Here is a 12,284-nt window from a genome sequence, read left to right on the forward strand (position 1 = left end):
ATACATGCATACAATATGTAATGATCCAATCAGAGCAATTGGGACATCCATCACCTCAAACAGTTATAATTTCTTTGTGTTGGAACATTCTAAATCTTCTCTCCTAGCTATTTTGAAATATACAATAAATTATTCTTAATTATTGTCACCCTACTGGGCTATCAAAGACTGGAACTTATTCCTTCAATCTAACTGTATTTTTATACCCATTAACCAACCTCTCTTCATTCCCCCTGCACCCTTCCCAGCCTTCGGTAACCACTATTCTACTTTCTACCTCCATGAGCTCAGCTATTTTAACTCCCACACAAGAATAAAAATATGAAATATTTGTGTTTTTGTGCCAGGATTCTTTCACTTAACCTAACGACCTCCAGTTCCATCTATATAGCTGCAAATGACAAGGTTTCATTAATTTTTGTCTGAATAATATTATGTTGTATGCCATTCAGATATAAAAAATGCAATAAAATTATATGATATATATTTATATGTGTATATACATGTGTGTGTATATGTGTGTTTTTTTTTTTTTGTGTGTGTGTATAAGCATTTTCTTTATCCATTCATCCACTAATGAACACTTAGTTTGCTTCTATATCATGCTATTGTAAATATTGCTACAATAAACATGGCAGTGCAAGTCCTCTTTGAAATACTGAGTCCCTTTCTTTGATTATACACCCAGTAATGAGATTGCTGGATCATATAGTGAATCTATTTTTATTTTTGGAAAAAGTAGGGCAACCCCTATGGAAAAACACTGTTTCCATAGTGATTGTACTAATTTATATTTCCATCAACAGTATATTAGTAGTCCCCTTTCTCTGCATTATCTCCAACACTACTTGTTATCTTTTGACTTTCTTTTTAAATTAAGAAATGAGGTCTTATGTTAGCCTAGCTGGACTTAAACTTCTGGGCTCACATCATCCTCCTACCTCAGCCTCCCAAGTCCTAGGGCTACAGTTGTGTGCCACTGTGCTCAGTCTTCTTTGGCTTTTTGAAAAAGGATAGGCTACCAAATAGAAGATGATGCCTCATTGTGATTTTGATTTGCATTCCCCCCCCCAATGGAGAGAAATTTTTATGTACTTGTTAGCCATTCGTATGTTTTATTTTGTGAAATATCCATTCAGATCATCTGCCCATTTGTTAATTATTTGGGGGTTCTTGGCCATTGAATTGAGTTCCTTATATATTCTAATAATTTATTCCCTGTTCAATAGTTTGCTAATATTTTCTGCCATATTATAGGTTGTCTCTTCACTCTGTTGATTATTTTCTTTGTTGTCCATAATCTTTTTAGTTTGAAGTAATCCTATTTGTCTATTTTTGCTTTTGTTGCCTGTGATTTAGAGGTCTTGCCTAAAAATTCATTGCCCAGACCAATGTCTTGAAACATTTCTCCAAGCAGCTTATATTTTAATAGAAAGAAACAGTTACATACAACTGACACAGACATTTAAATTATATGTCAGGGACTAAAACAGAATATAACAGGTAAGGGAGAGAAAAACCTTCACAGCAAGTGGGTGTCATGGAGGAAAGGGTGATGAGGGCATTGGAAAAGAAAGACTTCAGAGAGAAAGTTTCACCTAGGCAGAATTTCAAAGATGAACTTCTAGGCTGACAAGAGAATGCAAAATAGGCAAGGCAAAGAGACGTGAAATAAGATGGTGTGTTTAGGAAATTTCAAGCAATTTGGCATGAGTAGAGCATGGATATGGTCTGGATCTGTGTCTCCAACCAAATCCCATCTTGAATTGTAATCTGAATGGTAATCCCCATGTGTTGGGAGAGGGACCTTGTGGTAGGCAATTGGATCATGGGGGCACTTCCCCCATGCTGCTGTCATGATAGTGAGCCAGTTCTCATGAGCTCTGATAGTTTTATAAAGGGTTCTTCCCCCTTTGCTCTGCACTTCTCTCTCCTGCTGCTTCATGAAGAAGAAGGTATTTGCTTCCCCCTCTGCAATAATTGTAAGTTTCCTGAGGCCTCCCCAGACATGTGGAACTGTGAGTCAGTTAAAGTTCTTTCCTTTAAAAATTACCCAGTCTCAAACATCCCTTTATAGCAGTGTGAAAACAGACTAATACAAGCATAAAGAAGAATAAATAGGCCAGTGCGGTGGCTCACGCCTGTAATCCCAGCACTTCTGGAGGCCGAGGCAGGTGGATCAAGAGGTCAAGAGATCGAGACCATCCTGGTCAACATGGTGAAACCCCGTCTCTACTAAAAATACAAAAAATTAGCTGGGTATGGTGGCATGTGCCTGTAATCCCAGCTACTCAGGAGGCTGAGGCAGGAGAATTGCCTGAACCCAGGAGGCGGAGGTTGTGGTGAGCCGAGATCGCGCCATTCACTCTAGCCTGGGTAACAAGAGCAAAACTCCGTCTCACAAAAAAAAAAAAAAAAAAAAAGAAGAATAAATAGTAGGAGAAAATGCTGGAGAAGTCGACAGGGGCTTTTAGTAACTAAGTCACTTGGACTTTCAAATAAGCTATGGATATGAATGAATGGGTTTTAGAACTGATAGGCATTTAATAACATGCAATCTATTTAAGACTTTCTAAATCATCTACAATCATTTATTGAATATACTCTGTAGGCAATATGAGCTGTTTATATATATCTCACTATCTGTAACCCAGACCCACAGGTAATAGTTTTTTCATCTATAAAGGAAATCATTAATTTATTCATTTAAAAACGTTTACTATGTATTCTATTATGTATCATATACAAGAATAACAGAATTAAACATGTAAAACCATGGTCTCAGAAAGCTTATAGTTTGTAGAGGAAAATATACAAATTAAAATATCCCAATAAATATTCACATTATATGATATAGAAGCAAATTGAGAAGGAGGTCAGTGGTCAGTAACTTCAAGGATCAGCAAAGTCTCACTAATGCAAGTGACACTGGAGCTTATTCTGAAGGATAAGTCTATGTCACAGTTATGAAATGAACAAAGGATATTCATGGCCAAGGGCAGTGGCTCATACCTGTAATCCCAGCACTCTGAGAGCCTGAGGTGGGTGGATTGCTTGAGCCCAAGAGTTTAAAACTAGCCTGGACAAGGTGATGAAACCCTGTCTTTATAAAAAATACAAAAAAAATATTTAGCAGGGCCTGGGGGTATAACTTTCATCCTAACTACTTGGGAGGCTCAGGTGGAAAAGCGTTTGATCCTGGGAATTGGAGGCTAGAGTGAGTGGAGATCATGCCACTGCACCCCAACCTGGGTGACAGAGTGAGAATTTGTTTCAAAAATAAATAAATAAATAAAAATAAATTTTAAAAAAAGAAGAAAAATAAAAAAAGATATTGAAGGCAGAGCAAGCAGAATAAGTAAAGACACAGATACACAAGTCAGCATACTGACAACTAAAAGGAATTCAGTGTAGTAGGATAAGTGGGTTTTAAAGCACTCAGTGAAGAGAGATAAGGGACAAGGGAAATTGGCAGGAGCTTATCTGTTTTTATACCATGTTCAGAAATTTAGTTTTGATTTTATAAGCAAAGAACAGTCACTGGAAAAAGGTAAAACATATAAGGTGTCATAATCAGAGGGTTTTTGTTAGACAGTTTTCTCTGGAAACAGTACAGAGACTGAATTTGTAGAGGTTAAAAGCATTGTGTCTAAAATTAGACAGATGAGCACAGCTTTAGGTGTCATTTCCAGCCCCGTGAGCTGTGCAGATTTGGATAAATTCTTGATCTTTCTGAGTCTCAGTTTCATCATCCTCAAAATGGAAATCGTAATTCTGTTTCATAGGAGTGTCATAAAGTTTAAATAAAATAATAGATGTGAATGGTGTAGTAAAATTACCAGCAGTTTTGTGGATGATCAAGAACATTACTCCCACAGGCGAGAAAACAAATTATACATCAGTGTGGCCCAAATTTTACCTCTACTCATTTCTTTAAAGTATTACATAACTTTATCCTCAGATAGATTATGAAATCCACTAAAGAAATGGAATTTTCTATTTTTAATTCTCTTATTTCTGAGAATTTAAGAAAAGCTTTTCTAAATGTGAGTGTTCTATAAAAGTCTGTTGAAGACTACAGATAAAATCTTAGACACATAAGTGGTTACTTTTGACATTTTAATCTAACATTTATGAACAATTAAATTGGTTTTGCTTGATATTCATCTTTTCTAAACTATAACCATTTAAAAATATCCTTTTATTATATTTTATTACATTTAGAATAATTAAATCTCATAAGTGTCATAATTTATTTTTATAACAAGTTATTTTTGTAATTCAGTAAAGTAGTTTTGCTATTATGGTGAGAATTAAATGAATCCATAAATTCAGATTTGCTTTCTTGTATTTTTAGAATTATAACAGTATTATGCATAAAACATCATTTTGGTTCATACAATAATGTTAAATTTTATTATTTTTCAGCTTGATATACAATGTTATCTATAAATATGTATTATCATACAGGCTTTAATACATATGTGCCTATCTGGAAATACAAAGCATCATGTTTAATCTTGAGGTGTGGAAAGTAGCCCTTTAGGAACATGCTGTATATCTATATCTACATATGTATCTATCTATGTCTATAAAATATAACTAACCTCATTTACCTAATATTCTATTGCCAAATATACAGCAACTATTTCTCAGATCTCCTTTCCTCCAACTTCAGCAATTTTAGAACTGGATAACTCCTTCCTGAGTCTAGACAGGAAAAAATAATAGAGGAAAACCTCCAGGCAGATCACACACATTCTCAGGTGAGTTCATTTTAGTTTTTGTGGTTCTGCAATTTTATTCTATTATTATGTATAGCTCTGCTGTTTTTTCTCACAAGCTATGTATTGTCTTTGTTTAAAAGTCATAATTCCAAAGGAGGGGCTAAGGGTCTACTTTATTCTGGTTTCCACAGGATTGTTGAATGGTTTCTAGCTTGGCTTAAATTGTCCTGATTATTTTGTGGTTGGCATTAGTGTGAGTAATAAACATAATGTATCAGAATCCTGCATTAGAAGGTAGGAAAGTGGATAATATGCTTGTACTTTTGGCTGCAAAATATAAGCAGGCTGTCACACTTCATGCAATCTACAACCTTCACATGGCCTGTGTGCATACTGAGTAGGCTGCATTGAGATAGTCCAGATGTGACAGATGCATGAATCCCACTGAGCTGATCTTTATTCTGGAGAAAATCCCAGAATATTCTGGCCAGATAAAGGTGAAAGAAAGAGCTTAGAGTTACATCATTTACAACTTTTTGTCCGGAAGTAATAATGAATTGCTTGCTTTGTTTATTTATATTTGATATTTATAAGACAACACCCATTGTGAAATGCCACAGGGCATATGTATTATGAAAAATAAACAAAATGTTAAAAGCCAAAAGTCATTTTTAATTAACATATCAATTGTGAAAAGTTCAACAGAACAGATGTCTCTTGTTTTGTGCCCAGAAGTTCAATGAACTGGAGTTCTGTCAGGTCAAGAGAAAAATAAAATAGTGCAACTGATTAAAGGCCTTGAGATTCTAAACAGAAGGACTCTTGTTGATTTTACCCTCTGTGGCTGTACATAGATATAGATATCTCTCTAAAAATATCAAAGTCTCATGCCATATGGAGGTTTATAGAGTATATTAAAATTCTATTACTGAAGAGTTCCATTTATGTTATATCATTTCAATATACAAGTTCTAAAACCACTGAACTAAGCATACCTGGCATAAGTTACCAGCATCAAACCCTTCATATACTCATAATACCAATCTATTTTCATGAGTTATTTGTGTGAAACATGGATTATATAAATTCCTATTTAAAAATCCCAATGGCATCCTGGTTATGATGAGAGGAGATTCTGCTGAATAAAAATCAAGCCTCTTGCAAAATGTGACACCAGATTACTTCCTAGATTCATGTCTCATATAAATCTATCTTATTCTCTCCATTTCAACCTTGTGTTTTCATTACTAAGTTAATGCTTCAATGTGATACTCCAAATATAGATTACCACTCCACTTCCTACCAACACCATATAAAAAGTTCTGCTCATTCTTCTATACTTAGATAACATACTACATTTTTCATGTAGATTCACTCCATATACACTTTTTTTTTTTTTTTTTAACCAGCGAAACTAGTTGTTCCTTCCTCCTAGCCCCCTGTTCTGGGTAAGGATTCATTCAAGCCTTATACTTTCATGGCTTAAAGAAATCCAAGGTTGACTCGATTAATGCATATGAAATCTGTATGTAGCTGGACCAATTCACCAATGTAGTAAGCAAAGTGGGCTGTTGCTGTCTTTTTGGTACATCTCTTTTTGTGCTGAAGAGTTACAATATGGTTACAATACATGGTTACAATATGGTCACAGCCTGTGTTCTCGCAGAAAGAATGGGAAGAGCCAAAAGCCTTTTGCTACTGAGATATTGTCTGCTTCTGGAAATGTCAAGCCCTTTACAGAGAAGACCTTTAAATGTTTCCTTGGTTGGAACTAGGCCACATGGTCATCACTACCAGCAATAGAGTCTGAGAAGATAAATATTTTTAAATTTCAGAATCTGGAGAAAAGATTGAAAACAAGGGGATGTAAGGAACTTCAAACTGTCTCCCAAACTGCCATAAAAGTGACCAATTTTGCTATTGGCTCACAGGTGTGTTAGAGTCTGTGTCTAATTTCGAGTCCCTTGAAGAAAAGGACTGTTACTTTAATACTTTTATCCCTGATGTCGAGAACATTTTCAAACTCTGTTTAACAAATTGATAGTGCCAACAAGGAGAAGGTGTCCTTGTTAAAACCCCTGGCTTTGAATGAGACACTAGAGGGCTATACACTAGAATAGGGCAATCTGAAAATAAACTAGTCTTGATTAAATCAAGGTGATCTTCCCATCACTTTTCTTTCAGCAAAAAAAAAAAAATAAATAAAAAGTAAAAATTAAAAAATAAAGATTATATTCTCTCTGAAACAAAATAACATCATTCAGAGGCTTTAATTATTTTATATACGAAGTCCAACATTAATCTAAAAGTACCTGTATTAATTTTCTATTACTGCTATAGCAAATGACCACTAAATTATTGGTAAATTATTCTCTTGAAATAAGTTTCATCCGACTGAAGTCAAGTTGTCAGCAGTGATGCACTCTCTCCATAGGCTCTAGGAGAGCATCCATGTACTCACCGTTTCCAGATTCTGGAAGCTCTACTATTTCCTTAGTTTGTGGCCCTACATCATATTTCCTTTTCTCCCTCTGATTACATTACCACATCATTTTTATTTTCTTTTCTGTCTTCAAATCTCCCTTTATCTCCTTATAAGAATACATTGTACATTTAGGGTCCACTGGATGGTCCAGATATTGGTATTAAAATGAATTTTTAAATAACTATGACAATAGGTAAAAATATAAAGAATATGCCAGAAAAATGGAATTACAAAAATAAATATCAAAGAAATAAATATATAAATTTAAAAGAAAATTAGAAAAAGTAAAGTACAGATTAGTAAACTGGAAGATGTATCAACAGAAATCATCTAATTTGCTGGAGATAGAAACACTAGGATAAAAAAAATACAGAAAAGAAGATATACATTATAGAAACATTAAATAGGCCTAATGTACTTGACATTAAAGTCCCAGGAATAGAAAAGAAAAATATGACAGCAGAAGAAGTATTTGAAGAATTATTGATAGAGAATTTCCCAAAACTAACAACAATATTAAGTTATGGGTTCAAAAATCTCTCTGACCTCAATGAAGATCTATCTATAGATAGATAAATCTGTGGATAAATAAAAACCAATTATAGATATATAGATAGATAGATGGATAGAGATAGATATACATATAGATCCATCTGGATACATAATAGAATGAAAACCTAAGACAAAAATCTATCAAAATGGAACCAGAAAGAAATATAAAATCTGAGTGGAAAAATGATGAGAACCAAGACTGGAATAATAAGTCTCCCATCAAAGAACAGCCCAGGACTTGATGGCTTTATTGCTGAATTCTACCAAGCATTTAAGGAAAAAATAACACCAATTCTATGCAAACTATACCAAAAAATTTAAAAGGAGGAAATTCTTCCTAATTTATACTGCTAGCATAGCATTACACTGATGCCAAAATCAGATAAGGACATTTAAAAACAGAATACTGCTAGCTGAAATTCTTACTGAACATAGATGCAAAAATCCTCAGTAAAATACTAGAAGACTGAATTCAACAACACATTAAAAACATCATTCACCATAATCAAGTGGATTTGTCCAGGGATGCAAAGATGATTTAATATGCAAATTAATAAACAAGATATGTCTCATGAATAACTATGTGATCATTGTAATAGATGCTGAAAAAGAATTGAACAAAATTCAACTTTCCTTAATGACAAAAAACTCTTAAAAAATTGAGTATAGAAGGAACATACCTCAATACAATAAAGAGAATATGTGACAAACCCACAGCTAATATCACACTGAATGGGGAAAAAAATGAAAGCCTTTCCACTGAGGTCTGGAACAAGATAAGAACATCCACTTTCACTACTTCTATTCAACATAGTACTGGAACCCTAGCCAGAGCAATTAGGCATGAGAAAAAAAAAAAACAAAAAAACAGAGTTTCCAAATTGGAAAGGAAGAGGTCAAATTATTCTTGTTTGCAGGTGACATGATTTTATATTTTGAAAAACCTAGTTACTTCACAGAAAACTGTTAAAACTAATAAATAAAGTAAATTTACAAAATACAAAATAAACATACAAAAATCAGTAGTGTTTATACACACTAACAGCAATCAATCTGAAAAAAAAGTCAAAAAAGATGCCATTTACGACAGCTACAAAAATAAATAAATAAATAAACCCACCTAGAAATATATTTAACCAACAAACTGAAAGATCTCTACAAGAAAAACATTAAAACACTAATTAAAGAAATTAAGAGGATACAACGTAATGGAAAGATATCCCGTGCTCATGGATTGGAATAATTAGTATTGTCAAAATGTCTACACTACCTAAAGTGAGATTCGGTGCAATTCCTATCAAAATACGAATAACAATCTTCGCAAAGGTAGAAAAAACAATCCTTAAATCCATATGGAACTACAGATGATCCCAAATAGCTAAAGCAACCTAGAGCAAAAAGAGCAAAGCTAAAGGCGTCGTATTACCTGACTTCAAATCATACTACAAAGCTTTTATAACCAAAACAGCATAATACTGGCATTAAAAACAGATTCATAGATCAATGGAACAGAATAAATAACTCAGAAACAAACCCATGCACTTACAGCCAATTCATTGTTGACAAAGACATCAAGACCATATATTGCGGAAAGGAAAGACTCTAATAACAGTGCTGGGAAAACTGAATATTCATATGCAGAAAAACAAAAATAGTGTCCAATATTTCATCATGTATAAAATCAACTCAAAATGTATTGAAGACTTAAATGTACAATCTGAAACTATGAAAAGAAAACACTGGGGAAACACTACAAAACATTGACCGAGGCAAAAATTTTTTGGGTAAGAGTTCAAAACCATAGGCAATAAAAGCAAAACCAGAGAAATTTTACTATATCAAGCTAAAAAGTTTCTGCCTAACAAAGAAAATGATGAATACAGTAAAGAGACAGCTTACAGAATGGAGAAAATATTTGTAAACCATTCATTCAACAAGTGACTAATATCCAGAATGTATAAGGAACTCAATCCAACCGCTAAATAAATAAATAAATAAATAAATAAATAATCACATTTTAAAATGGGAAAAGGATCTCAATAAATATTTATCAAGCAAAGACATGCAAACAGTCAGGCATATTTGAAAAAACAATGCTTACCATCAGTAATCATCAGGGAAATGCAAATCGAAACAACGTGATAACACTTTACATTTGGTAGAATGACCTTTATCAAAAAGTGAAGATAACAAGTGTTGACGAGGATGGGGAGAGAGGAGAATGCTAGTACACTGCTGACAGGAACTGAAATTAGTACAACCACTGTGGAAAATAATGGTGAAGTTCCCCAAAAATATCTAAAATTGTATCTGCCATATAATCCAGCAATTCTGCTGAGTATATATCTGAAAGAAATAGCTATTTGAACTCCCATGTTTATTGTGGCACTATTGATAATACTCAACATATGGAAACAACTGGTGTCCATCAGCAGGTGAATGAAGAAAATGTGATATATCCACACAATGGAATATTATTCCACCATAAACAAATTTAATCCTGTCATTTGTAGCAACATGGATGGAAGTGGAGGTACCATTATGTTAAATAAAATAAGATAGAAACAGAAAGACAAATATGACATGTTTTCCCTCATGTGTGGGAGCTAAAATAGTGGATCTCGTGGCAGTAGAGAGTAGAATGTTGATTACTAGAGGCTGGGAAGGGAAGTGGAAAGAAAGGGATAAACAGAAGTTGGTTAAGAGGTATAAAAAATACAGATAAATAGAAGGAATATTCCAATATTTGATAGCAGAGAAACAATAGTGAATAATAGATTGTGTGTTTCAAAATAACTAAAAGAGAAGAACTGCAATGTTCCCAACACGAAGGAAAGATAAACGTTTAGGGTAATGGATATCCCAAATCACCTGATTTTATCATTACTCAGGGTAAACAGGTATCAAAGTAGCATATGTACTCCCAAAATATGTACAAGTATTATATATCAATAAAAATAAATAAAATATTTAAAACTAGTCAAAGAATAACATTACCTTCAAAAAGGAACAATAAGTCTTAACAAGTGATTTCTCCACTATAGCATAGAAGGCACATAATGCAAGTAAATGAACAAATTTCTTGAAAAATACAATTTGCTGGAACCAACATTAAAAGACATTTTTAAATATAAATATATTTATTAAAGAATTTAATCTATGACCCAGGGCCCACATGGCTCCTCAATTAAATTTTACAAAAATGTAAAAAATAAATAATACCATTTTAGAATAGACATTTTGTAGAATTGTTCAAAAACTTCTGAAAATATTTTTAAAATCCAGTATAACATTCGTACAAAGTGGAAAATTATGTTAAAAGAAAGAGGCTGGGCATACTGGCTGATTCCTGCAATCCTGGCACTTTAGGAAGCCAAGGCAGGAGAATTGCTCGAGTCCAGGAGTTAGAGGCTAGCCCGGGAAATATAGCAAGACCCTCATCTCTACAAAAATAAAGTTAGCCAGTCATGGTGGTACACACTGGCAGTCCTAACCTCTCAGGATGCTGAGGCGGAAGAATTGCTTGAGCCCAGAAGTTTGAGGCTATACTGAACTGTAATTACACCATTGTACTTTAGCCTGGGTGACAGTGGGACCTTTTTTCTAAAAATAAAAATTTTAAAAATTTCAAGAAAGAATTACAGGGCCATCACTCTTATTTAGATCCCAAAATTTTAAATAAGGAATTACTATATCCAACTCAGTATTATAACAAAATAATACCAAATTGATTTTATTACATAAGACAGTGTTACTTTAACATGTGAAATGACATCAGTATCTTATTTTAAAAGAGCGAAGACAAATTTTATAATTCTTTAAAGGATAATAAATGCAAAACAGTTTGTATAATTTAACGTTTGTTCAATAAAAGCCCTCAGCAGGCCAAAAATTTAGAGAATTCTCTTGATCTGACAGGGTACATATATACAAACATGTAGCAAACATGGCCAAATATTGAAACTGTTTTATCATCACTTCTCTCATTCATCACTGGTTTGTTTGGATGTACAAACCAGTGTAATGAGTCAGATAAATACATTTTAAAATATAAGAAATAAAAAGAATGAATAAATGTCATTGTCTACGGAAGGCATCACTGTATTCACCAACACAAATACACAAACACATGTATACAAACACATACACATATACACCTATATACATATATTTTGTTTTGGATAGGTGTAGTTAAATTTATATATTATAGTAAAATGTATTCTTTATTTTATGTATTTGTAATATATAGATCTTATTTCAATCCTGTTGAGAATGAGGACATTTTTGTTTAAACAGACAATAGCCTGGTTAGATTTAGGTTGCAAGTTCCAGTGTGCTCTGTGTGGGCTGTGGTTCACTGTCTGTTCAGTTTTCAAAGTCTTTGAAGTACTCCTTGATGTGCGGCAATCCAGTGGCCAGCAAGGGTGGTGGTCTATCTGCTGGCTGAGTTTCAGTTTTTTTTTAATGCCTATGAAGAAGAACAGATCTGTGCATGTGTGGCTCTAGTGTGAGTTTAGGAG

This window comes from Sapajus apella, unplaced genomic scaffold, assembly GCF_009761245.1.
Source record: "Sapajus apella isolate SASKATOON/1434 unplaced genomic scaffold, GSC_monkey_1.0 scaffold3, whole genome shotgun sequence".
Taxonomy (NCBI): Eukaryota; Metazoa; Chordata; class Mammalia; order Primates; family Cebidae; genus Sapajus; species Sapajus apella.